Source organism: Carassius gibelio, chromosome A7, assembly GCF_023724105.1.
Source record: "Carassius gibelio isolate Cgi1373 ecotype wild population from Czech Republic chromosome A7, carGib1.2-hapl.c, whole genome shotgun sequence".
In the NCBI taxonomy this organism is placed as follows: domain Eukaryota; kingdom Metazoa; phylum Chordata; class Actinopteri; order Cypriniformes; family Cyprinidae; genus Carassius; species Carassius gibelio.
The window spans coordinates 8,547,065-8,574,930 of record NC_068377.1 but is presented as its reverse complement, the minus strand read 5'-3'; the positions used below and the strand labels follow the sequence as shown (position 1 = coordinate 8,574,930).

At 36.5% G+C, this 27,866-nt stretch overlaps 1 protein-coding gene across 2 annotated transcripts in view; it reads left to right on the top strand.

Moving 5' to 3' along the window:
• The window catches only part of LOC128016574 (sulfotransferase 2B1-like), a 63,353-nt gene that overhangs the window by 11,964 nt on the left and 23,523 nt on the right, over positions 1-27,866 (top strand). Inside the window, exon 1 of one of the 2 annotated variants that reach the window (XM_052601197.1) lies at positions 14,653-14,961. The exons of the other annotated variant lie outside the window; for it this stretch is intronic. The gene's annotated coding sequence lies outside the window, so the exon portion shown is untranslated. Of the gene's footprint in view, positions 1-14,652; positions 14,962-27,866 lie in introns of those variants that run through there. 2 annotated transcript variants of the gene reach the window in all.

Here is a 27,866-nt window from a genome sequence, read left to right as displayed (position 1 = left end):
CTGATCGGCATATGACATCAAAGTACAGCGAGAGCAATTTAGAACCATAAGGTGCATTCGATTTCATGCATCAATGCGCAGACTGATTGGTGGCTGACTTGAAAGCAGTGCATTCCGGTTAGAAATTTTGTCAGACTTGAACTGGTGCCGACACCATGTCACTGTCACGTGTGGCACCAAAGTACCGTGATAGCGTTTTGATGAACAAGACAAGAATTCTTGCTGTTTAATTCCATATGAAAGGCATATTTATCATCCATTTTTACTTTAATTCAAAAATATATCTCAGATTTTTATAGAAATATGATAACAATCACATATCTCACATTGAGATCACACTGTCATAGTGTTTGGAAATACTCATGCATAATTTAAATAAATTATCAGATAAATTAAATAAACATAATAAAACAAAATAAAACACTTTAGAAGAGAAGGCAATATCACAGTTGACTAGACCAGTGAGCATTAAAGGGGGGTGAAATGCTATTTCATGCATACTGAGTTTTTTACACTGTTAAAGAGTTGGATTCCCATGCTAAACAAAGTTTCAAAAATTAAGTTGTACGTTTGAAGGAGTATTTCTGTTCCAAATATACTCCTTCTGGTTTGTCACAAGTTTCGGAAAGTTTTTTTCGAGTATGGCTCTGTGTGATGTTAGATGGAGCGGAATTTCCTTATATGGGTCCTACGGGCACGTCTGCCGGAAGAGCGCACGCTCCCGTATAGCAGAGCAGAGACGAGACATCCACTGACCAGAGCGAGAGCGTGGCTGAATGTCACAAAAGAAGTGTGTTTTTGGTTGCCAGGGCAAGACAACCCTGCACAGATTACCAAAAGAGAAACGGCATTAAGGGACCAGTGGATGGAGTTTATTTTTACAGAGCATCAACGGAGTTGTGCAAGTGTTTGTGTTTGTTCCCCTGCATTTCGAAGATGCTTGTTTTACAAACAAGGCCCAGTTTGCACATCGTTTATTTCTTAAGGATAATGCAGTCCCAACGAAAAAGGGTCACGATCGTGTGTTGGAACCGCAGGCGGTGAGTAAAACTGCTTCAAATATCTCTGTGTTGTTAACTTAGCTATCGGCGTGTAAGCACATCAAGTAAATAACATGCAATGTTGTCATCAAACTGCACTTTCCACATGTACAGCTTAAAAAAAAAAAAAAAAGACGACAAAGTGATACTTATTCATTTTCCAAAACCGCTAAGCAAATATATACAGTTTAAGTACATATCACATAGAGACGTCGTTGCTGAGGCTGCTCTCGTTAAATTGCAGCCTCTGGATCTGATTCTGGATCATAAATATACGCTGAATCTGACTGTTAGCCATGGTTTGTTTTGGTTGGTTTTTTTCCTCAGCTTCCAAACGCTCGCAACGCAAAAGCCTACTGGCGCTCGTGATTCTTTTGCTCCGCCCACACGTCACTCCTCCAGCCGGTCGTGTTTTTCCGGGAAAAATCGGTGCAGACTATCTTTCTCTTATGAATATAATAAAACCAAAGACTTTTTGGAGTTAGGAAGGATGCAGTACTACTCTATAGGTACTCAAGATTAACAGGATATTGAGTGAAAACGAGCATTTCACCCCCCCTTTAAGCTGCGTCTCCAGCCAGTCGTTTCCCATCATGCTTTTGATCTGCGCAGTCGTTTGAGAGCAACTACCCTTGACTGCGCAATCCAACACAGCTGCCTCGCCATTGCGACAGTTTTTTTGGCACACATCAGCATGACATCGGTGCAAGTCAAGCGTAACTACGACATTTTTCTAACCAGCATGTATCTTGTGGTGATCACCGGTGATCAGTTCTGTGCAGATTTTGCTAATCTTAGACAAGCCTATTATCTTACTATAGGGAGATGAGGGTCTGTATTACTTATGAAGAAAGCATAATGGCTAATTTGAATCACATATGCTGTAATAACCAATCACATTACGGCCTTGCTGTAACAAAATTTCATTCAGAGTTGCGACACTCAGTCATAGTTTACGGATACCATAGGAATTAATGGAAAGTGCCGTAAACTGTATCTCACCTGTCACAAAAATCAGTGACTTCTCTTATAAAACAGCATTTTTTTCACGGTAAACTCTAAAAATAGTTTAATCCAAAAGTATTGTTTAGTGTTAAACATGTTTAAGATTAGCAGATAAGGTTGTTGATTCATTAAATTCTAAGCCTTTTCCTCTAAAAAGCTGTTTATTCATCGTAGTGAAGCCTCTCCTCCATTGACATCCATTCCAAACAAAGCAGCCTCTGGTCTCCTTTCCCCAAAATTCACCACATGACAACAATGACTTGTGTTACTAACATATTCAATTATAATACTACTCACGAATCTGTGTTTTGACTTGATGTCTCCACTTTCAATTCCACCCCTAACTGCAAGCGGCTTCTCTTGGCAATCAATCTGCTCTGCACTGCATGTAGTCGAACACACTGAATGCATCCACCTGCCATTATTTCAGTGTTTTACTTTAGAAGTGCTTTTTTTGATGAATGCAGTAAGTATTAGATGCATGAAATTTATTTACAGACTTTCACATTTGCTTTGGTCAAGTCAGGTCAGGGGCACATTAATGCACAGACTTACAGGGGCTGTAGCCCTGGGGAGAGGCCTACTGACTGTGCCAAAAAATAAATAAATAAATAATTGTAAGGTTTGCTGATAATTCATTTAAATTTACATGAAATCAACATTTCTTTAATAAAGGAGATTTATAATTTGCCACCCTTGGCATTGATTGGCTAATGGACGCTTTAATGGATGTTAACCAGTACACTGTGACTGTATGTTAGTGTAAACAATGGCGGACTTCTAGAAGCAAGAGAGTGGGGCACAAAAAAGGAAAAAGTACAAACTGATAGAACAATGCATTCAGCAGCTTTTAAAAAAAACAACCTTACAGGATTTTTCAAGCCTGCAGATAATATCTGTTGTGCAACAACTGATGTTAACCAGCCTTTTGAGGATGATAGCCAAAGTGACGGGTTTCGAAATGGATCTAAAATGTGCCCTGTAGACAATCAAGACAGCGGCAATAAAACAACGAAATCTTCTGAACAACACTGGCCAAAAGGTGAGAGAATATCTTCACCTGTTATGGGCCTTGATAAAGATGGAAATGTGTCAGTTTCAGACGGCATGTATAAACGTAATTTCTCACAAAGTTATTTCAGACGTGACCTGGGAAATTGAGAGTGTAACCAGAGAATGGGTTTTGTATTCACCTTCCCAAGGAAAAATGTTTTGTTTTGCATGCAAAATTTTTGAAGAAACAGCCAACATGTTCACAAGTGGTTTCAGTTACTGGAAGCATGCAAAATAATGCAAAATGTAGCATGAGCGTTTTGAGACTCACCGAAGAGCCATGCTAACTATTTGCTGGAAAGTGCAGAAAAAGTACAGGTGGACTTTGAACAGAAGAAACTATTTGAAACAATGCGAGTACTCGTCCCAAGTGTTAAGAATGGTGGTAGCAGTTGTAAAAGTCCTGGTAGTAGCTGGCTTTCCTTTAGGGGTCATAGTGATGTTTTTGGTAAACCCAGCATCAGAAACTATTTGGAAAACTTAGAATTAATTAGCCAGTTTGAACCATTCCAAAAAAAGCACACATCGAAAATATAAATATAAATAAAAAATATAAATATAAAAAAATATAAATATAAATAAATGGGAAAGGACAGCCTTCTTAACTTTCTCACGGCATCTGTGTTGATTCTACCCCTGTTGTGGCATACACTGATCAGCTCACACTGATTTTCACTGATTCAGGGAAAGGACAGCCTTCTTACCTTTCTCACGGCATCTGTGTTGATTCTACCCCTGTTGTGGCATACACTGATCAGCTCACACTGATTTTGCAATACCTTTCATGAGGGGGTTTCACTGAGGAACGTTTCCTTAAGTTTTTGCCCATCACAAGACATACAGGCGATTATCTTTGCTCATCTCTGCTGACTGCTTTAAAGGAGATGAAAATAAACATGTCTAGCTGTTGTAAGGGCTTGCAGTCATGTATCAAAGAGATAAACCCTTTAGTTGAATGGGTGCCATGCACTGCCCATACACTTAATTTGGTTGGGGTAAACAGTGTGAACTGCTTTCTAGAAACAGAAGTCTTTTTCTGTTTTGTTGAGACCCTTTTTAATTTGTGCACGAGATCCCCAGCACAATGGCAGACTATCACAGCTGGCTTGCATCCAAATGACAACAGTAGGATAGAGACCTTGAAAATACTTTTAGATACAAGGTGGTCAGTGAACGCCCAAGCCACTAAAGCACTCTGTTAAAATTTTGCGAACATCCAGGAATCCTTGAGAAAGATAGCTGATGACACTATCCAGCAGTTAACCACTCGTGATGAAGCCAGCCGACTAAGATAACATATAAATGTATAAACTGGAAATTGCTTTCCTTTGTAACATGTGGAATACAGTTTTGAAGTGATTTTACAGTATAGGCACAACCAATCAAACTGTTGATTTCGATTTGTCCGTTGCTATATAATTGATATGATCATTAAGGGACTTTGTTGTAGAACGCCGAAATCAGTTAGACACTTTTGAAGCAATGGCAAAAACAAATGTCTCCAACAGTGTCTGTGGTGTACAAATCAGACTCTCAACGTCAGAGAAAGCTCAAAAAGCACAGTGATGAATCCACAGAGCCAGACCAGCACTTGTCAGGCTGTGATATTTTTTTCATCTAGCATGTTTGTACTGGTGATTGACAGACTGGTAGTGGAGCTTGTACACAGATTCAGTTCCTATGACAATGTAAACCAGCCTACTGTAAAGCTTTAGCCCAGGGGCCTTTAGTCACCTAAAGTTGTACCTGTACCAGGTGCATAGGATGTAAAATTGTCCCCAAAAACAAGACAGTCAGCTAAGTTGCTTTTTCACACCAAGGTGTCTTTTCTTGGGGGCCTCTTTTATTTATTTATTTGTTGCTCTTTCTTGCCTTACCTTCTTTCTTATCTACCTTTCTTCCTCTGCTAAAAAAAATTATAGTCTGTGAAGATGGCACTTGTTTCTCTCTTTCTGGGCTTGGCAACTGCTTTTCATGGAGGCCTGACTTAAGCAGGATTGATTTCGGGCACAGAGGAGCCCTGGTGGAGAGTGGCAGAGTCCTGGTGGAGTGTGGTGGAGCCCTGTTGGAGACCAGAGGAACCAGCAGAGGATGTCAAGGCAGTTGGCTCTGGTCTGTGGCTTGCATATGCAGGAGCAAAGTCATTTTCCCCAAGGAATTAAGCTTGTAGGGCCAGATGCCAGTACACCTAGATAGATAGATAGTCAGAGAATTTATTCATCCCAAAGTAAATTAAGGATTGAAAAAAAATTATATATATATATATATATATATATATATATATATATATATATATATATATATATATATATACCTGAAACCTGATATGATGTTCGCTTTATATGATATGACCTTCCTGATATGACCTTCCTTTAGAAAGAGCAAAAACTGTTCTGTCCAGGGAACAGAGCTTATGGGTGCAGTGTGGTGGGAAAGTAAGCAGAACGTTGCCCCATTCCCACAGAAATCCATGGCTGGGACAGACAGGGGGGACACGTGATTGTCCAGCAAGGGCTTCGTATGGTTGGCAAAGTGGTGAAGGAACTGCAACAATTCCTTTGCTTCCATCCAACCAGACCCATTTGCTGCTCCAGCTGATGCAGGCAGACCTTTGTGGTTGAAGTGAGAATGAAATCATTTGAGGTGACATACAAAAAAATGTAGGGATTAAACTACCGAGGGTAATGGACACTGCAACAGTCACAAGCATACACCCTTCCTCCAGAGGTCATTGCTCCTGTCTGGCGGACTCTTTGTATAGTTATTATTTTCTCTGGGGCCTGCACTGTGGTCACATCAGTTTTGTCTATGTTCCATATATTATTTGGAGTGAAATTGTGTGTAGAGTAGAGAGTGTGTAAATTGTTGAAAAAAACAACCCGACTTTTCTCACAGTGTGAACATTAAAACTAGTAGCTCTTGCTACACTGGTGGCCATTTTTTTTTTCTGATCGAAGGAGATTGGTTCGGTAACACTTTCTATGAAGCCCATATTTATAATACATTATAAGGGTATTTGTAAGGCATTATAATGAATGTATAATGCATTGAAAAAAAACACCTTATAATATGTTATATAATCTCATGAATATTCATAAGAACAGTTTTAATATATTATAATTTACTTATTTGTGGTTATAGCTTTTAAGAGTATGATGATTTATAATGAAAATGTTGTATCCACTTTTTCAATGGATTATAATGTATTATATGTCTCTTATCTTGCCATTTTTCTGATGCTACTTTATTTAAAGCAGTCAAAGACCACTTATAAGTAATAATAATAATAGTAATAATAAAATTTTTTATTATTCTTTCAAACAGCCATAAGGTCATGTAACAGATCAGATGAATGTGTGATATAACACATTTGCTTTGAACTATTTTTATTGTAATATCAGTTTGATTATTTTGATGTTGATAAGTAACTCTGCAACTATATCAATTAGCGGTCATTAGAGTATTAGTATGTCTGCTACTTTAATTATATGCTAACACTTTATTTTGGTGGTCAACCAACTCTAAGTGTCTTTGCAAGTATGTCAGCTTATTCTAGAATACTAGATTCTACCATTCTTTAGCATACTAATACTCCAATGAGAGTTAGTTGGCATGTAGCTGCAAAGTTGCTTATAGTCGATTGATTAAGGGGACCATCAAAATAAAATGTAACCATATAAAACATTGCATTTTTTTCAGTTGGAGTATTAAGCTCACATCAATTAATTAAAATTAGCTCCACGGGAAACACTCAAATTGTAGTGGCTTCCTGTCCTTCTTAAGCCACTTCTGTGAGTGAAAGTATGTTTGACGCTGCACCTGTTTTAACCAGACTTGAAATTTATTGTAACAAAAAGGTGAAAACTTGGAAACAAAACTCTTAATTCAAAAACAAACAGTGTGGTGTAATGTAGGGTAATGAATTCCTTATAATCAGCAAATAACATGTCGTCTCTATGGAATCTCTTCATGAGGGTATTAGCTCTCTGTTCAGCTATCATTCTTTTATTAGGTAGGTGAACCTCCTCTTGACGGAATGGAAGTCGAAGTTGATAGTGACCATCTTGTTCAACAACAGAGTCTGCAGCAATTTTGAGGAACATCCTGTCCTTGGCTGAATACTCAGACTTCTCATCACATACCTTTTCAGGAAAATCGTGATTCAGCTGACTCAGGATGAGCTGTTCCATGCTGGAAATTTAAATCCTATTACAGGACACCTTTAGTCGTTCAATTCTGCTTATAGATGGGCTTCTGCCCAATGGTCCATTAATAAGCCATCCCAATTGAGTTAGGACTGCATAGGGTCCGTCTTCTTGACTATTAATGACCCTCCATGGCTCTATAAGCTTTGGAGCATTAACTCCAATCAACAGACCGACTTCCGCTTCAATGGAATTCAAACTGATCTCTTTGAGATATGGTCAGTGCTGAATGTCCTCTTGAGTAGGAATGTTTTCTTTACCAACTGGTATAGAAGCTTGAGTAAAAACCTCTGGCAGGGGCAAACAATTGTTACCGTCAAGGCTACTTACTTCCAGGCCATCCAATTTGTATGTATATATTGGTCTTTCTTATCCCATAGTCCTGAGTAGAACTTCTGTTCTCCTCCCTCTCACATGCAGCTTTTCTGTTAGACTTTCTGTACAGAAAGTTGCAGAACTTCCTGGATCGAGAAAAGCATAAGTCTCTATTATGTTACTCCCATAAGTCTCTATTATATTACTCTTCACTGGCAAAATAGCAAGTTTATAGTCTAAAGGGCCTGGCTCCGCCTGTTCTGCTGACACCATGGCAATTGTAATTAAGTTATTGCAACCTTTATCCTTCTGGCAAGTGTCTTGCTCTTTGAGGGGCATACTTTCGACATGGAGAATTGTGGGGTGGCTTCTGTGACAAGTCTTACAATGCAGATGTTTTCTACAGGATTTGCTCATATGCACCTTTAGAAGACATGCAAAGCATAGTCCTTTTCCCTTTAGAAATCGATCTTCTCTCCATGAGGCTTTAACGCTATCTGACGACATGCTTCCAATGCATGATTGCCAGAACAAAACAAGCAAGGAGCCTGTAATGCAACGCCTATATGGATCTTTATTTCTTTCATACTGGTTATCAGTGGTGATATGGAAGTAGCAAAGCTTTTCTTACTCCCGGACTTGAAAGGACCTTAATGCCCTTTGTAGCAGAAGTAGGGTCTAGAATATTGCTGAAGAGAGGGTCTTGAAGTATCTTTGCCTGTTTTTCAATAAAGGCAACCACATCCTGGAATTTGGCTCTACTGTGTGTTCTTTCAAGAATGTCACATACTATGTTTCTTCACATAGTTTATATGGAAGTTTGGATATAATCTGTTTAAGATTGGAAGGCAAATCAAGATCAAGCATGTTAGGAAGGTCTTCCACAGCATTGCAACAGCCTCTCAACTAAAGTGCATAAGCACTAAGGGCCTTTCCATCATCGGTCCTGATATTAATCCAGCCCAGGGCCTTTTCCATATAAGCACTGGTGATTTTCACTTCATCACTAAAATGACATTTGAGGAGCTTCTTAACTTCACCATAACCCCTTCTATTATCCATATGCAAGCAGCTTCGGACAAGTTCCTTTGACTGGCCAGAAGTAAATTGGCCAGATAGTAAAGTCTATCCCTATTATTGTCTGTATTGTCTTCTATGTTCAAAGGCTTGCATGAAAGGGTGGAAATTTTGTGGATCTCCATCGAACACTGGAATTTCTCTAGATGGGAGTAAAGTGTGCTTTTGCTGCAAGACCAGAAGTTTAGCAATGTCATTTTGCCTCTGCACCACATTCAAAAGATTCATATTTGTAAGCCCCACTTCTGTGCAACTAACAGATGGATTTTGAAAAGTTGTAGCAGAATTATCAGATGTTGCTGCTGTCGCCTCCTCAACATTGGACTTTCGATGAGCTACTTGGTTCAGTTTTGGAGGTTGAAACATTCTTTGCAACAGAGTTTTCAGGATAGCTCCAAGTTGAACAAATTCAAAAGATGGCGTGGGTCCTGGTGATGTATGATCCTGTTTAGTTGATGTCTTAGAATTCTCGGCGCCATACTTTTCAAGATACTCAAACTCAAAAGATTGCTGGGAATTAACAGATCAAACTTGTAGACTTGGGCTTGCTGTTGTTGCAGAGTCTTCAAAGACCTTCAGTTTAGCATCGTTTGCAGCTATGTCACATTCCTAATTTACTGTTTCCAGTCTCATATTCAAAGCAGCTTTTTTCATTTCAAGGGCATGTTTTTGTTTTAATACAGCTTTGCGAGCAAGAAGGGCTGCTTTATCAGCAGTTACTGTTATCCTAATTGATGATACAGATGATGATATACTTGAGCTGTGAGAACTACGAGATTTATGTGACCTCTTGGACACATTCGAAATGCTATCACTTGGCTCGATAAGTGTTTGTGGATCCTTTTGAACATTTTTCCACATCTCACATTCACTCAAAGTTCTCAAATGTAGCCATTTTGACTTAATGTAGTGGCTTCTTTTCCTTCTTAAGCCACTTCTGTGAGGGAAAGTATGTTTGATGCTACACCTGTTTTAACCAGACTTGAAATTCATTGTAACAAAAAGGTGAAAACTTGGAAACAAAACTGTTAATTCAAAAACAAACAGTGTGGTGTAATGTAGGTCAAAAAACTGTCTCCCTTCCCCCTCCCCCTTTGCCACATAACTTCCTGTTTAAGATGGCTACCTTCAGGAAGTCCCCAAAAGGGGTGCAATTCTTTCCATTTACCACAGGGGGAAGAACAGACCCTAGCTACATACAGCCGTGACATTAAGTAACATTATTAATAGCCTTATGGCTCCTACACAAATAACACTCAACATCTAACCACTCACAAGCTGTAGTAAAATACTGTTCAGATCTTAAAGAATGTCAAGATATGATACAGTCCATTATACTGTACATGAATTAGATTTAATATAGTGTTCATTGTGTGTTATAAATAATCATACTCTTAAACTAAAACCACAAATACATAAGTATTATGATGTATCAAAATTGCTGTTATGATCAGAGGTGTAGTGGTAAAAAAAGAGGTGGGTAAACTATAAATTCTGGGTGACCACATCATGGTCACGGTAAGGTGGGCCACTGCCTACCGGTGTATGTGTATCTTGATGACATCGCTATAGTCTATCATTTGATATTACTAATAAGGGTATCACTAGTTGTTCCCTCATATAGGTCACACAATCACTATTCAATTCATAAATTAATCTAAGTTCTTGTAAAAGAGACTTAGAAGGAATAATAAGGTTGAAATCTATAGTTTACTAAATGACAAAACAGAGAGAACAATTTTTTTTAAAGAGGAATAGAGAGGGAGGCTTATATCGAGGGGTTCCAATGCAATGCACTTGTATGTTATGATTAGGGATTTGGGATTATTTTCATAGTCGATCAATCTGTTTTTATATATTTTCTAAATTAATCGTTTAGTTGTTTGGTCTATAATATGCCAGAAAAATGTGGATCAGTGTTTCCCTAAAAGCCCAGGAATGGTCCTTAAATGTCTCGTTTTGTCCACAACTAAAATATATTCAGTTGACTGTCACAGAGGAGAGAAGACACTAGAACATATTCACATTTAACAAGCTGGAATCAAATATTTGTTTTACTTTTGTCTTTCATATATTTTATCAATGACACAGACAGCTTCATTGCAGAAGGATATTCTTTTGGTCACGTGGTTCACGTGAGATGATTGACAGCTTTACAAACTAATGATATTGCACTGATGTCATAGCTGACGCGAATCAATAAGAGGAGTAATCGCTAGCTCTGTTAGCTGTTTTAGTTCTTCAGACCACATAAACCAGTGTAAAATGAATAGAAATGTTATTCTGTATGACGAGATATTTTACAAACATGTCATAAAATTATTATCTATTCAAATGTGTGCACCATTGGACTATAGCCCTGGCGGATCGTGGATATTGTATATATACGAACACATATAAACCGGAGATGAGATGAATGGCTGCTGTATGAGTGATGAATTCTATTCAAAATAATGATCGTTATTATTATTATTATTATTATTATTATTATTAATTGCCGGATATCCATTTTTGAATCTTTATGCAGTCTGTTGCGTGTCGTTCCTTGTGAACGAATCTTTAATATGACTCAGGACTATCGAGTTGTCTCAGAGAGTGAGTCGTTCATTTTGTGTTGACCGCACATGCGCATTACACAACATATGGGTTCTGAATCGACAGGTGAGGTCCGAGTCTTTTATTCTTCATGTCAGTCCCATAGAGACGGGAAGAGAAATGATTAGTTAATTTTGCTGAACGAGACTCAAAGATCTGAGTCAGTAAAATGATCCGAACTTCCCACTACTGGCAACACCGCAAGCAATTGGTCAACACTGACAAGTTGCAGTGCAATATGAAAGTATCTTTAACAACAAACACCCTATGAAACTAATAATGAACAATATGAAACTAAAACGACATGAGCTTAATTTAAAGTGTCATAGGAACTGTAGGCTATTTAGAGGTGGATTAACTCAATTTAGAGGTGGATAAACGCACTTTGTAGGTGGGTAAACGCTATTTCCGAATTTTGGGAGGTGCGTAAACGGCGTTTACGTGCGTTTAGCCTCCACTACATCCCTGGTTATGATTATTCATGAGTTGATATAACATATTATTAAGTTTTTCATAATGCATTATGCATTTATTATAATGTCTTAAGAGTACCCTTATAATGTATTATAAATACAGGCTTCATAGAAAGTGTTAACATATTTATTTTAATTTTTTTTTTTTTAATTGTTGACTTACATTAAGTAACATTTTGTTTATATCAAATGTATTGGTATATGTAGTCTTTGGTGTATGGTATATAGTCTTTAGAAACATTTATATTTTTATTTTGCATGAATGTTTTTATATTTGGGGAAAAAAATATTGGTGTACAAATATGACAATAAATGTCATTTCTCTGTCTTTACTTGCCAAAATCTGATAAACCACCATGTGCTTCAGGTTCAGATCCTGTGTCCACCAGCCAGCTGTCTGCCATAGAAGGAATTGAGACTGAAACATGGTAAACAATACAACAGTCTTCAGCTGAAATTGATACCCCTTCTCTAATCAAATGGGCACATGTACTTATGTGGTGATTTCTTTGGAAAACTGACTTGGCTTTTAGTTTAGCCTTACATGCAAAATATAAATTCTAAACTAAAAGTTAAACAAGCCAGGAATGTCCCTTGATTTTCACACACTACCGTAGCCAGTCTTATGTGGATGTGTAAAAATAAGAATTATATAAAAAAAATAAAAAATAAAAAAAAATCATGGGTAAGACTGCTGACCAGAAGGCCATCATTGACACCCTCAAGCAAGAGGGTAAGACACAGAAATACATTTCTGAACGAATAGGCTGTTCTCAGAGTGCTTTATCAAGGCACCTCATTGGGAAGTCTGTGGGAAGGAAAAAGTGTGGCAAAAAACGCTGCACAACGAGAATCTTCCTCACAACCCTGAGGAAGATTGTGGAGAAGGACCGATTCCAGACCTTGGGGGACCTGCGGAAGCAGTGGACTGAGTCTGGAGTAGAAACATCCAGAGCCACCGTGCACAGGCGTGTGCAGGAAATGGGCTACAGGTGCCGCATTCCCCAGGTCAAGCCACTTTTGAACCAGAAACAGCGGCAGAAGCGCCTGACCTGGGCTACAGAGAAGCAGCACTGGACTTTTGGACAAATTTTGCATGTCATTCGGAAATCAAGGTGCCAGAGTCTGGAGGAAGACTGGGGAGAAGGAAATGCCAAAATACCTGAAGTCCAGTGTCAAGTACCCACAGTCAGTGATGGTCTGGGGTGCCATGTCACCTGCTGGTGTTGGTCCACTGTGATTTATCAAGGGCAGGGTCAATGCAGCTAGCTATCAGGAGATTTTTGAGCACTTCATGCTTCCATCTGCTGAAAAGCTTTATGGAGATGAAGATTTCATTTTTCAGCATGACCTGGCACCTGCTCACAGTGCCAAAACCACTGGTAAATGGTTTACTGACCATGGTATTACTGTGCTCAATTGGCCTGCCAACTCTCCTGTCCTGAACCCCATAGAGAATCTGTGGGATATTGTGAAGAGAAAGCTGAGAGACACAAGACCCAACACTCTGGATGAGCTTAAGGCCGCTATCGAAGCATCCTGGGCCTCCATAACACCTCAGCAGTGCCACAGGCTGATTGCCTCCAAGCCACGCCGCATTGAAGCAGTCATTTCTGCAAAAGGATTCCCGACCAAGTATTGAGTGCATAACTGAACATAATTATTTGAAGGTTGACTTTTTTTGTATTAAAAACACTTTTCTTTTATTGGTCGGATGAAATATGCTAATTTTTTGAGACAGGCATTTTGGGTTTTCATGAGCTGTATGCAAAAATCATCAGTATTAAAACAATAAAAGACTTGAAATATTTCAGTTGGTGTGCAATGAATCTAAAATATATGAAAGTTTAATTTTTATAATTACATTATGGAAAATAATGAACTTTATCACAATATGCAATTTTTTTGAGAAGGAGCTGTATATTTGTTTTTAATAAAACACCTCTAGCACAGTTTCCTGACAGGCTTATGTTTACTTAATTCCAAACTAATTAAATCATAATTCAAACTGTTTACTCACCTTGCTGGACCAATCTGTATGTTATTGGTACTTTGAAATAAGCACATTTATGCTGTCATCTTTTTATTTAAAGTGCTATAATGAGCAGTAATTATGCTCAAGAGGATAGCCACCTAACATGGTGTATTGCAACAATGTGTGATAGTGAGGTATCGAACACCTAGCTTGTACATGGTTCGCAGAATACACAAACTGCTGTCAATTAAATGTCCAGCTTCAACCCCAATCAGACTCGCTTGTCTTATTCTGTTCAAAGGCTTCCAATATATCTGCAACAAAATTTTAGTTTTAGTTTATTTAAAAATGCTATAAACATTTATAAATACACATAGATATTCACACTACCACGATAATTCCATTGTGCTTTGGGGAATATGGTGTTGGTGGTTGTTACAGTGTTTGTGTAGGTCACTTCTAATCTTTTTTAACTAAGATTATGGAATCATCTGTTTTTTTCACTTTACCTCTCTTACTGTAAACAGCTGCATAATTTGAAGTATCATTCATGTTTAAGCAACAATGCTATACCTGGGTGTACTGGAAATGTGTCATTGTCAGTATTGACATCTGTTTGATTCTATATGGTATTTGATTTGATCTGTTTGAGTTATTGCAAGGATTTGTACAGTATTTACTGCTGCTTCACTATCTTACCTTGACTGCTAGTAGCAAACTTGAAGACCTCTGGGTATTTATGACACATCCTGTGGATTACATCAATCTGCTCCAAGGTCTGTCTTACTACATCTTTGTACTGTGTATTACATGGTACATATGCAGCCCAGAACTGCAATAAAATATTAAATAAAATATTATTATATTACTATATATTATATTATATTATTATTATATTACTGCAATAAAATATTACCACACATTTGTTTGTCAATTATGGTGAATGTTTCTATGTTTTGTATGTAGGCCTGTTTGTTTGTGTTTGTACCTGTGCTGAGAGGTGCCCTTCTTAGATTTTTGGAATTTGGTGTGTGTGGAGTTTAGTTTGTACAAGTCCACCGAGATGGGAGTTTTACTTACTCAAACATGTTCTGTGGGCAGAAAGGAAAGTGGTTGGTTTACAGATTCAACCAATGAAATTGAAGCAGAGGAGTTGAAAAGTGTGGAAGAAATACTTCAGACAGATACATTACTGACGTTTCGTGGGAGGCATTTATTGCAAAGTTAATTTACTGTGCATTCTTATGAAAAAATGAACATCTCTAACATTTTAAAAGATAATTAGCGAATAAAAGACACAAAGAACAAATAATCATGGACTAAATATCATATAGCATGCATTTTTACTTGACTCCATCATCAGTTGATTCCACCAAAGCTGGTTATGAGGTAACTGGAGTAAAACATGCTTTTCCAATGCTTCTACGCTGTCTGGGAAACTGATATGAGCGAAAAATAACTCGTTCATATCTTCTTGACATTACATCAGTCAGTTAACATTAGCATTAGAATTAGGATTGCTCTCAGGGCAGGAGTACTCCATATTCATATTACTGTTATTTTACTAAACTATGTGCTTCTCTCAGGGCAGGAGTACTCCATATTCATATTACTGTTATTTTTAATGAACTGTGTGTTGCTCTCAGGGCAGGAGTACTCCATATTCATATTACTGCTATTTTACTAAACTATGTGCTGCTCCCAGGGCAGAAGTACTCAATATCCATGTTACTATTATTTTACTAATCTATGCGTTGCTCTCAGGGCAGGAGTAATCAATATTCATATTACTGTTATTTTAAGTGTAACGTGCTGCTCTCACGGCAGGAGTACTCAATATTCATATTCCTGTTAAGTTTAGTGTATTATGTGCTGCTCTCAGGCAAAAGTACTCAATACTCATATTACTGTTATTTTTAGTGCACTATGTGCGGCTCTCAGGCCGGGAGTGCTCAATATTCATATTACTGTAAAGTTTAGTGTATTATGTGGTGGTCTCAGGGCAGAAGTACTCAATATTCATATTACTGTTTTTTTTGTGCACTATGTGCTGCTCTCAAGACGGGAGACCTCAATATTCATATTACTATTATTTTACTAAACTATGTGCTGCTCTCAGGGCAGGAGTACTCAATATTCATATTCCTATTACTTTATTAAACTATGTGCTGCTCTCAGGGAAGAAGTACTCAATATTCATTTTACTATTATTTTAATAAACTATGTGCTTCTCTCAGGACAAGAGGACCCAATATTCATATTACTATTATTTTACTAATCTATGTGCTGCTCTAAGGGCAGGAGAACTCAATATTCATATTACTGTTATTTTGATAAACTATGCGCTGCTCTAAGGGCAGGACTACTTAATACTCATATCACTGTTATTTTTACTGTTCTATGAGGTGCTCAATGCTAGAGTAATCAATATTCATATCACTGTTATTGTTAGTGTACTATGTGTTGCTCTCAGGGCAGGAGTACTCAATATTCATATAACTATTATGTTTACTGATCTATGAGCTGCTCTCAAGGCAGGATTACTCAATATTCATATTACAGTTATTTTCTACTTTTCTATGAGCTGCTCTCAGGGAAGGAGTACTCAATATTCACATAACTGTTATGTTTACTGTTCTATGAGCTGATCTCAAGGTAGAAGTACACTCAATATTAATATTACTGTTATTTTTAGTGTATTTTGTGCTGCTCTCAGGGCAGAAGTACTTGATATTCATATCACTGTTTTTAGTGTATCCATTTCCTAACCACTGTTAATTCTTTTAAACAACACATATCAATCATGAACAACATTCATTAAAAATGGCTGTCAGTGCCAGTGTAGTCTAATTTACAGCATAGTCTACACTGCATAGATATATTTTTTTAATTTTGTTATATATAGTATTGATATAGTTTTCCTGTTAATATTAATGTGTTATAGGCTAGTAAACTTATTAATATTTTTAAGAGTAATCTTTTTTTAATTATTAAATTTTTAAATCAATAGACAATTTCTGCATTATTGAATGATCTTTTATTTTATTTATAAAATCACATAATAGCCAAATTTGAAGGGTAATTGGTCCTATGGGGACGTAAGCGATTATCAACATTTACAGGGGTAAGCCTGTGATTTTATTGCCATCTGAATCCATAATGTCATTGTTTTTTCTTCCACCATCCCCATGAAAATGCCTGGCTGAATCCCAAGGTCATGTGGTAATTCAACTGCTGTCCAAATCCACATCTCTGAGAATGAATAATTTCAAAAGTAACCATTTAAATAAAATTTCACCTCTATTTAACACCATATACTAACTGTTGTACTTTGCATGCATATCACTGAAAAAAAGTATATATATATATATATATATATATATATATATATATATATATATATATGCACACACACATCTGTCTTCTCTAATGTGAATTAATCATCAAATCCATGAGTTATCACTGAGGTGTAATGTAAATAATTTCTGACATATGTTCATATGAATAACAATTGCCATCTGAATTGTGAATGTGATTTCAAAAGTTCTGGGTGTCGAACTATGTGCAACCACTTAATGTTCTCATAGGCTGTTGCAGAGGAATTAAGCCCTGTAATTCTAAAAATTACAAAAAAATGTTTTCTTTTTTTTGTGCTGTAAATGTTGTTTTATTCAATGTCTGTTGTACAGATTGTTTGTGTAAGAACAAAATGAAATGTTGATTGAAAATAATCAGATTATAAGTCTAATATTACAATAAAATATCAAATATAATTATCCCTTCTTTCCTTTTTTAAACAATTACAATTACAAACAAACACAATACACAGGAAGATTTTGCAGCAAAAGGTAGGTGCATCATTAAACTGCTGTAGTTTGAACGTGCTCCCTTTAAACCAGGCCCTAGGTCTGATATCTTCTCAAAGCCAGTTTCTCAAAGTGTTTGCAACGTCTTCCTGCATTTGAAATGCATAAAGAGTCTGGTTTCAATTTACACTGATGATTATGAAAAAATAAGTAAAAATATAAAAATATAAACAAAAACATTATTTTACCTGAACTCTTTTGGACTAACTCTAATTTAACTACAGTGATTGAGGGCAGATTAGAGTAGTAGACGTTTGAAGGACAGCTGATGACGTCCATAGGCTAACATTATGCAAACAAATCTAACAGGTAACTGGTATCATGAAGTGAGATTGGAGATTCTGACACTCATTTCAGCAGAGTAGATCAGAATCAATGTTCTTACTTTTATGAAACAACACCTTATTTAATCTGTAAACCTTTGCAGATCCAAACAGCTATTTTGCAATTCATGAAATAATGAAATAATTTCCTTTCTCTAAAAAGGGACCACTGATGGCTTCTGCCTTTTCCAAGAATGTTATTCTACAAAGAGAAGTACAACTACATGAAACGTATGAAACAAATGTATGGGCCCTGAGAGCAGCACATAGTTTAGTAAAATAATAGTAATAAGAATATTAAATACCCCCCCCCCCCCCCCAAGAGCAGCACATAATAAACTAAAAATAACAGTAAAATGAATATTGAGTACTCCTGCCCTGAGAGCAGCACCTAGATTATTAAAATAACAGTAATATGAATATTGAGTTCTCCTGCCCTGAGAGCAGCACACAGCTTACTAAAATAATAGTAATTTGAATATTGAGTACTTCTGCCCTGAAAGCAGAGCATAGATGATTAAAATAATATTAATATGAATATTGAGTACTCATGCCCTGAGAGCAGCGCATGGATTATTAAAATAATAGTAATATGAATATTGAGTACTCCTGCCCTGAGAGCAGCTCATAGAACAGTAAAGATAACAGTAAAATGAATACTGAGTTTTCCTGCCCTGAGAGCAGCGCATAGTTTATTAAAATAACAGTAATATGAATATTGAATACTCCTGCCCTGAGAGCAGTGCATAGATTATTAAAATAATAGTAATATGAATGTTGAGTACTCCTGCCCTGAGAGCAGCTCATAGTTTAGTAAAATAATAGTAATATGAATATTGAGCACTTCTGCCCTGAGAGCAGCACATAGTTTAGTGAAATAATAGTAATATGAATATTGAATATTCCTGCCCTGAGAGCAGCATATAGTTTAAAATAACAGTAATATGAATATTGAGTACCCCTACACTGAGAGCAGTGCATAGATTAGTAAAATGATAGTAATATAAATATTTAGCACTCCTGCCCTGAGAGCAGTGCACACATTATTAAAATAACAGTAATATGAATATTGAGTACTCGTGCCCTGAGAGCAGCAAATAATACACTAAATAATACACTAAAAATAACAGTAATATGAATATTGAATATTCCTGCCCTGGGAGCAGCACATAGATTATAAATAATAGTAGCATGAATAATGAGTACTCCTGCCCTTAGAGCAGCTCATAGTTTGATAAAATAATAGGAATATTGAGTACTTCTGCCCAGAGAGCAGCACACAGTTCATTAAAAATAACAGTAATATCAATATTGAGTACTCCTGCCCTGAGAGCAGTGCTAATGCTAATGGTAACGCTAACTGACTGATATAATGTCAAGGAGGGTTCTTTCTTCGCTCATATCGGTTTCACAGACAGCGTAGAAGCATTGGGAAAGCATGTTTTAATCCAGCTACCTCTTATTAAATGTTAGAGATGTTCATTTTTTTAATGAAAATACATGGTAAATGAACTTACCTTGCAATAAATGCCTCCACGATATCAGTAATGTATTTATCTGAAGTATTCCTTCCACATGTTAAAATTTCCTGATTCCACCTCTGCTTCAATTTGCATTGGTTAAATCTGTAAATCAATCATTTTCCTTTCTGCCCTCAGAACATGTTTGAGTAAGCAAAACTCCCTAAATCTGCCGTTTTTAACTGATTATTAAACAAATCTCTGCCAGGGAAGGTCATTCTGTCTGTTTCATAAGATATTTCAAATCACTTTTCAGCTTGAATCATAGATAACAAGAGAAAAAGAAAGAGAAACAAGAGAACGTTTCCTTGTAAATTCAAGCATCTGTGTTTTACACTTTATTACTTGTTTATTGCAATTACTTATTTGTACCTTTCAAAAGGATACATGCCCCACCTCACAACAGCTTTTGTACATTTTTTATTAGAGTAGCAGATCTATCTGTTGCTGCAAAACATTTGTAAAATGAAACATTGTTTACATGCACTAATTTTAAAATATGAGAAGGAATTCGATCTGATTTCAGTGCTGTTTATATAAAAGAATATTTTTATTTTAAAGATTATGAGGGCACAAGATAAAAAAAAATATTAGCACAGATAAAACATTTATAATAAACAATACAATATTAAAAATGCTTATTTCATAGTGAAATTTCTACTTTGATATCTTGTTTTACATAATAATAATAATAATAATAATAATAATAATAAGAAGAAGAAGAAGAAGAAGAAGAAGAATACAATGTTTAGGCTACTTAAGAAGCAAAACTGCATTAAGGTAGATAGATAGATAGATAGATAGATAGATAGATAGATAGATAGATAGATAGATAGATAGATAGATAGATAGATTTGGATGGATGGATAGATAGATAGATTTCTTTATTATTATTCTGTTTTAGTAGAATAAATAGATTGACTTACCCATCTGTAAGTGGAGAGTTAGCCATAAACAGGACAGATATTCCATAAAAGACATGTATTTAGTTTTAACTAGAGAAAGGTGAAATAAGTGATTATGGAAAAGTACATTAAGTGAGTGAGCTGTTTTTTTAAAAACCCTAAAAATATTAAAGTTTCAAGGACGAGCGTGGAGGTTGATTTAGCTACCACCAACTCCAGCTTTAATATTGGCAACTCTGTCAACGTTGAAAACTGGATTAGAGAGCTCTCTAATTGGAATTCTGACTAGCAAGAATTCAGTTGAAGAGCTCTGTTATTAAAACTGAATGGAAGTTAATGGAGACATATGACTAGAAAAAACTCATTTGTAGAGCTATCTAATTGGAATTCTTACTAGTAAGAAATGAATTAGAGAGCTCTATAATAATAATTGTTAATAGTAATTGTAGCACCGCCACATAAGGAGAAGTTTATTTATAGCTGCAGGTACCTATTGCAATGGTCTGCTTATTTATTTGTTGATTGCTTTCTCTCAGTGTACTGTTTTCTCACTGTGGTATCGCTGTGATTGACCCAGAATTATTGTATTGCGAGATTCATCTCGCGCCCCATGGTCACATGCCGTGGCGTCGGTAATGGGAAGTGTTTTTTTTTTTCTTTATAGAATGCTGGCATACCAGCGTTCGTGATCTGCGTCTATATAAATATATATCGTACAGTACAGACCAAAGTTTGGACACACCTTCTCATTCAAAGAGTTTTCTTTATTTTCATGACTATGAAAATTGTAGAGTCACACTGAAGGCATCAAGGGCTATTTGACCAAGAAGGAGAGTGATGGGGTGCTGTGCCAGATGACCTGGCCTCCACAGTCACCGGACCTGAACCCAATCAATATTTTTTGGGGTGAGCTGGACCGCAGACAGAAGGCAAAAGGGCCAACAAGTGCTAAGCATCTCTCTGGGAACTCCTTCAAGACTGTTGGAAGACCATTTCAGGTGACTACCTCTTGAAGCTCATCTAGAGAATGCCAGGAGTGTGCAAAGCAGTAATCAAAGCAAAAGGTGGCTACTTTGAAGAACCTAGAATATGACATATTTTCAGTTGTTTGACACTTTTTGTTATGTATATAATTCCATATATAATTCCACATGTGTTAATTCATAGTTTTGATGAAAAAAAAAAAAAAAAAAGGAAAAGCTAAATTCTACAGTATATTGTACATTTCGTAAATCCTATTTATTTTATTATTATTATTTTTTTACTTGAATAAATTCACTTGTAAAAAAAAAAAAAAAAAAAACAGTAATATAGCACATTTTTGATTAATTTATTTTTTTTGTCACCCCTGTATATATCCAAGTTAAATTTGAGAATATATTAATTATTTATTTTTTTCTTTGAAAGAAACTCCCTACTTCTTTTCATGGCTTGGCACTGCTCTCTTCCCTGCCTTCAAAATAAACACTTATGTGTGTCTGTTATTCTCAATCTCAAAAAAAAAAAGAAAAAAAAAGAATAAAAATTGTGAATGAAATGCACAGAATGCATCCATGTAATTTCACGTGTAAATGACTAAGTTAGGCCTGACAATTTAACTGACTATCTAACTGACTTACTCTCAAGCATTAACAAGTAACGTTTCACCAGACAATTATTATTATGGAACATTCTGTGCATACTGTCATTTGGTGCAATCTTGCTTTGTGGTCACTGTCACAAAATAAACTGCTACAAAATATGCAAATCACCATGGCTGTTTATTGTTTGATAGCACCCAGGGTATTTTACTTTTATTGTGTTTTATTAAATCAACTACGACCAACGCGAGCAGAGCCTGATGGGGTAAAAACATTGATCTGAGAAAACCATACAAACATATTAAACCTAAAGGTTACCTACCAGCTCTTTGTTTGGTGTCTTGTGATGTGTCCTTCTTGAACAATTTGAATCTTTAATGTGACTATGGAAGAACGAGTCGTCTCTATGACGGAGACATCACTTTGATTGTTTTTTTTTATTTTATTTTTTTTTACAGTGGATTCTGATCTTCAAAAATGACCGTGTTGTATGATTTATGTCTTTTGAGTTCACCCTTCAGTAGAGCCCGACAGATTTGGATTTTTGGGGGCCGATGCCGATATTACCTCGAAAAGAGCCGATTTATAAGCCGATATTTTGATTTTGAAAATAAACTGGATATTAGACCCATTTCCTATAAACTGCACTTACACAACATTCAATAGCTAAATATCTGCCTGTTCTATGTATGTGGGCTGTATAAACCATTTTCCAGAAGGGATTTATGTAAAAAAAAAAAAAAAAGCCTTAGATTACAGTCTCAATGACTAAACAATTGCACATCAAAAGTATATATTTTTTAATGATCAAAAAACAGTCTGGTTTTAAACATTTAACACTTTTACTTTCTACCAGTTGAAGCTGGTTTTAACAGTCTGTGTGTGTACTGTAAATAAATTATAATACTAAAGTTAAAGTGTTTGCAGAAGTAGTCCCACACTTTGCTGCTACAGCATTCACCTTTTTCAGGCATCTGTAGGGCAGAAAGAGAGAAAGAGAAAGAATAAGCATGTGTATTAATATCACCATGTATCATTACTCATGTCATCAGTAGAATTATAATAATAATAATAAACAGGGATCTCCTACATAGGCAAAAATGAGAAAAATATATATTTTTTTTTATTTGTCAAGCAATAGGTATTACCTACTTATATTTAACTATATTATTTCAACATTTCCCTGTTGTGTCTGTAAAGCTGCTTCGAAACAATATGTAAAAAAAAAAAAAAAAAAAAAAAAAAAGAAAAAAAGCGCGTGTTCAGCTCACATTTATTTACATGTCCCCTCTGGTTTAATCATTTCTGACGCACCTACTGTAGTTACTGTAACTACACTATATTTGCTCTCACAGACACATTCACAACGGACCCATATATCTTCTCCTCTTCTCTTTGTGCAGTCTGAATCAAAACATCGTCATGCGCTGGCGAACGTAAAGTTAGCCTACTGTTACCGGAAGATTACGGAATCAATTCGAAGTTGAATGGTTAACGTTAGTGTCATGAACACACCGCTGTCAATTTTGAGAAGAACCACCTTCAAACAAGTTAATAGCAAGCATTTAAGGGGCCTGCTAAAAAGGAAACTATATTAGCGTTAGAGTAACGTAACCAGCCTGAATTCACCAAATTGAATTGGGTAGCCTCTTCTTCCTTGCTTCTCTCTTAATTCTCATCAGCAGGACTAGCGCTATCGCTCGCTTCTTACAACGGGACAGATACATGTTTGCTGCTGACCGAAAGGAGGAACAACAGACTATGAAAGAGCTCCCGCTAAAAGTTTTTAAAACTCCGCCAACGCCATAGCGCAGCGCAAATCGCGTTGTATCTGAAGGGCAACGCTAAACCCAGCGGGCAAGCGGCGTATACCGCGTCCTGTGTGAAAGGACACGGTCATTACGTGGGAAACACACCGCAATAGAATAAGAATAAGTTAAATGCTAACGTTATAGTTTGACCTCTTATCAGGCACGTGCACAGGTAGGGCTCAACCTGTGCAGAACACATGCCCTTTTTGCCCTTACACTCCGAAGTGCCCTTTTTTTGGTGTTTTTTTTTTTTTTTTTTTTTTTTTTTTTTTTTTTATCAACGCTATTGGTCACCCTTTACGCCTGTCTGTCTGTTTTACAAATATTTAGCAAATAAAAGTTCTTAAAACGAGCTTGTGTAAATCTTATTCGTTCCTCAAGCTGTCATTAAGCTGATAACTCCGCCCCCTCTATATTCATTGAATCAACACGCAGTACAGATGACAACAACTGAGCTGAACAAAGTTTTGCGAAGGGTAAATAGATGTCTTGTTGTTTGAATAAGTACTACTAAACACAATGTCTATAAAGGCTCATATTTTATTTATTTGATGTCTGACTGACTGACTGAGACATGTGGGTAAACATTCTTTTACTGTCTATGGTGGGAAGTAGCCTGAGAGAGAGGGCTAACATTTGCCATCTAGTCATAGCCAATACATAGCCAACACTTAAATAGCCTGTGCATACAGTAGCATTTCATCTTTTATAAAATGCGATTTTGGCCAAATGCATTTTACCACAGGAAAAACTGAGCGCTCCGTCTATATAGCTACAAAAACTAGTTTGTAACCTGTAGATGAAAATGTAATGTGATGCCGGCAGCGGCAGGCGACGTCGCCGTTTTAATGACGGACAAAAAAAATCACATTTGCACACATTCGCTGGTCAAAAACTGTATATTGATAAGTAATACAACAACATATAATTTGTTTTTACCATCGGAAAATCATAACAGGTGCGCCCCCTCGCTGTTTCGTACTGGAACTTACACAAAGCGACCAGTGATCCTCGTCACCTAGATAACATATTTCTAAGAAATTTCTTCTTTGATTTATGATTGCTGATACAATTAATTTATTAACATTTAGGCTAATCATGTTATGGTATACTCTCCGCTCGTCCTCACATGTATAAAATGTAGTAAAACATGGTTTTACTACAGTAATGTAGTAGTAACTAAAATAAAATTACAGAAGATCACTGAAATCTTTATATTTTATCATGCAGAATGTAATTCATGATTCATTCCAAGGCTTCATTTATTTGATCCAAAATACAGCAAAAACAGTAATATTGTGTAATATTTTTTACAATTTTTTTTAAATAACTGTTTTCTATTTGAATATATTTAAAAATGTTATTTATTTTTGTGATCAAAGCTGAATTTTCAGCATCATTACTCCAGTTCAGTACTCTTTAGTGTCACATGATGCTTCAGAAATGCTTTTCACTGCAACTGTACTTTTCACACTATTTTTATTATTTTTTATTTTTTCATTGCTGGCTTATTTTAAGGAAAGTGTAGTGAATAAGAGACCTTCAAGAGACCAACTTCCCTGGTCCACCACAGTATCAAATTTTTGCCAGGTAGGCGGATACATGTTGGATATGTTATAGTAACGGTATGGCTATAGTTTCTTATAATCTGGAATTGAGTTGGACATAATTACTTAAATTATATTTCAAAAAAGTTTGTCAAAAATACTTGACTCATTGCTCACCTTCCCCTCTTCAATGTCATTCATAATCATGTTAACCAAATAATACAAATAAGCTTATAAAACCAAACAGAATAGCTAAAAAAGAGAATATATATAATTGATATAAAAAAGGGAGGGGGGTGCCCTTTTTCAGTTTCAGCACATGCCCCTCAAAAGGTCTGTGCACGGCCCTGCCTCTTATTAACGTTCGCGCTCTTCCACTGATAAACATGGTATTAGCTTTGTGGCTAATCTAATATAGCAATGCATTAGCAGCTGTAAGTGATGTTGCAGAATAGAAGTTAGAAGTGATAATGATAGGACCGTTAGCTAGAACTACCACACCGTTTTTATATACAGTGTATGAACTAAATCTACAATCATTTCACATGACGAACGACAGACTCACCTGGGTGGCTTGGCTGATCGCTTTCTTCTGTAGTGAATTTCTGGCGCTGTTGTCAACTCTGGAGTTGCAGACCGCCCTCTGGTGGGAAAACTATGCAACACTCATAACATGAGTGAAGCATGAGACTCCGTTTCTCATGTTTCATCGGCCGTTATAAACGCCAATGCCGATTTAAATGCAATTAGCTCATATCGGCCGATAATATCGGCCGGGCTCTACCCTTCAGATTAGACTATAGAACTGTAGTGTTACTTGTTTAGGATTCAAAATGTTATTTGCTTTTAATTTATGTCATAATGTCCTTTTTGAGCAAGCATCTTATACATATATTAGACAAATTTGACAAGTCTGCCTAGGAAAAGCAATTATTATACCAGCAAACTCAATATTGGATTAAAAATTAAACTAGGCTATAAATACTATATACTAGATTATTTTATTATATTATTATATAGCCTAGTGTTTATTTACTGATAGACAGTCAAAAAGACAAATTAATCAATATTTTATTTATAACAGGGTTTTATTTATTTATAAAATAATAACACACCACAGATCCTCAAGAAACAGTAACAAAAAACACAGTGACATAAATAGCGCATGGATGTCACGTGATTAAGAAATGATTTGAACCTGAAGACTTGTCAGACAAGAGGTGAGTTGATCTTTTCTGTATCTTTATAGCATTTTAGTTTTGTATTGTTTGTAGTGTGATCAACGTTTGCGTAAGTACTAGATGTGTTGGGGAAGTAACACGTAACATTTTAATTACATTTTGCTAAAATGAACGAAATTACTCGAAAAAAGATTAGTTCATTTTGCTGAACGCGACTCAAAAGTCAGAGTCGGTATAATGATCTGAACTTCCCATCACTAGTGTCTCGACTTCCCACACTTGAAGTCCGCGACGAGCGTTGTTTCTCTGACGACGCTGCACTTCTTTGAATCGCGAACTTCAGTGGAGTCTATAAAATGATTGGACATAAAATGAACCAAACACACGACATCTTTTGGGGGGGGCACCTGGGGTGGCCAATCAAATTTCAGGGGGGGCAAGACCCGCCCCTGTCGAGGAGAACTTTGCAAAGGAGAGTTCGGTTTAGTGTTGCTGTCTGTGAGAAGCAGCTCTCTCTCTGTGTGCTCACTGAACACAGCGTGCGAGTAACCAGCTACTCAGTTGAGCGCTTTTCCGCGTCTTGTGTTTGGATGCTTTAAACTCTTTTTAATGTTTAAATCAACAAGTGGCAAGGCTTAAAAACACGTGAAAATGGTAAGTTTTCGTGACCACAAGCAGTAGTGGCCTGTCAACCCTCGGCCGTGGGCCCCTATAATCGTCACCACCTTTCACCCCACTAGCGAGGCCCTGCACACACATAAAGAATTGTATCTTGTTTTAGGGTTTGTTTGCTGTGAAATTGAATGTATAAAACACTTTGTTTGGCTATTTAATTTGGCTTATGAGATCTCCTTTATACACTCGTTCGTGCTCCCTTTGTTTAATTTGTGTAGCTGTCACGCTTTGCCGGGAATTGTTACATACTGGTGGCCAGTACGGGGACGTTCTAGTTGTGTACTATTGTTTAATATTTAGTTATGGAGTAGCCAATACCCAGTTTGTAGTGGTTGATACTAATGACAATGTGGAACAAAATGTCATTGAATCTAGGGTTAGCCCAGATGATACCCCTGTTATGGATTTCACAGCAGCCCTTTTGTCACTAGACGTAATCCTACTGATGAAATCTCATCTATGTTGAGTTCACTGTATATTTCTGATAATGACGAAACTGATGAGGAGGATGATGAAAGCTGTGTAATGAATGTTAATGTGGTGCAAACTTTAAGGTGGATTTATTGGCTCTGAGTTCAAAAGTACAATCAGTGGAACATGAATTCGAGCAGTCTGTTGAAAGCACTATTAATCGGGAGGAGAGTTTCAGAGAGGCAGTGGACGCTAGTTTAGCAGACGTAGAGGAATATTTGCGATCCAACTTAGAGAAGTTGGAAAGGA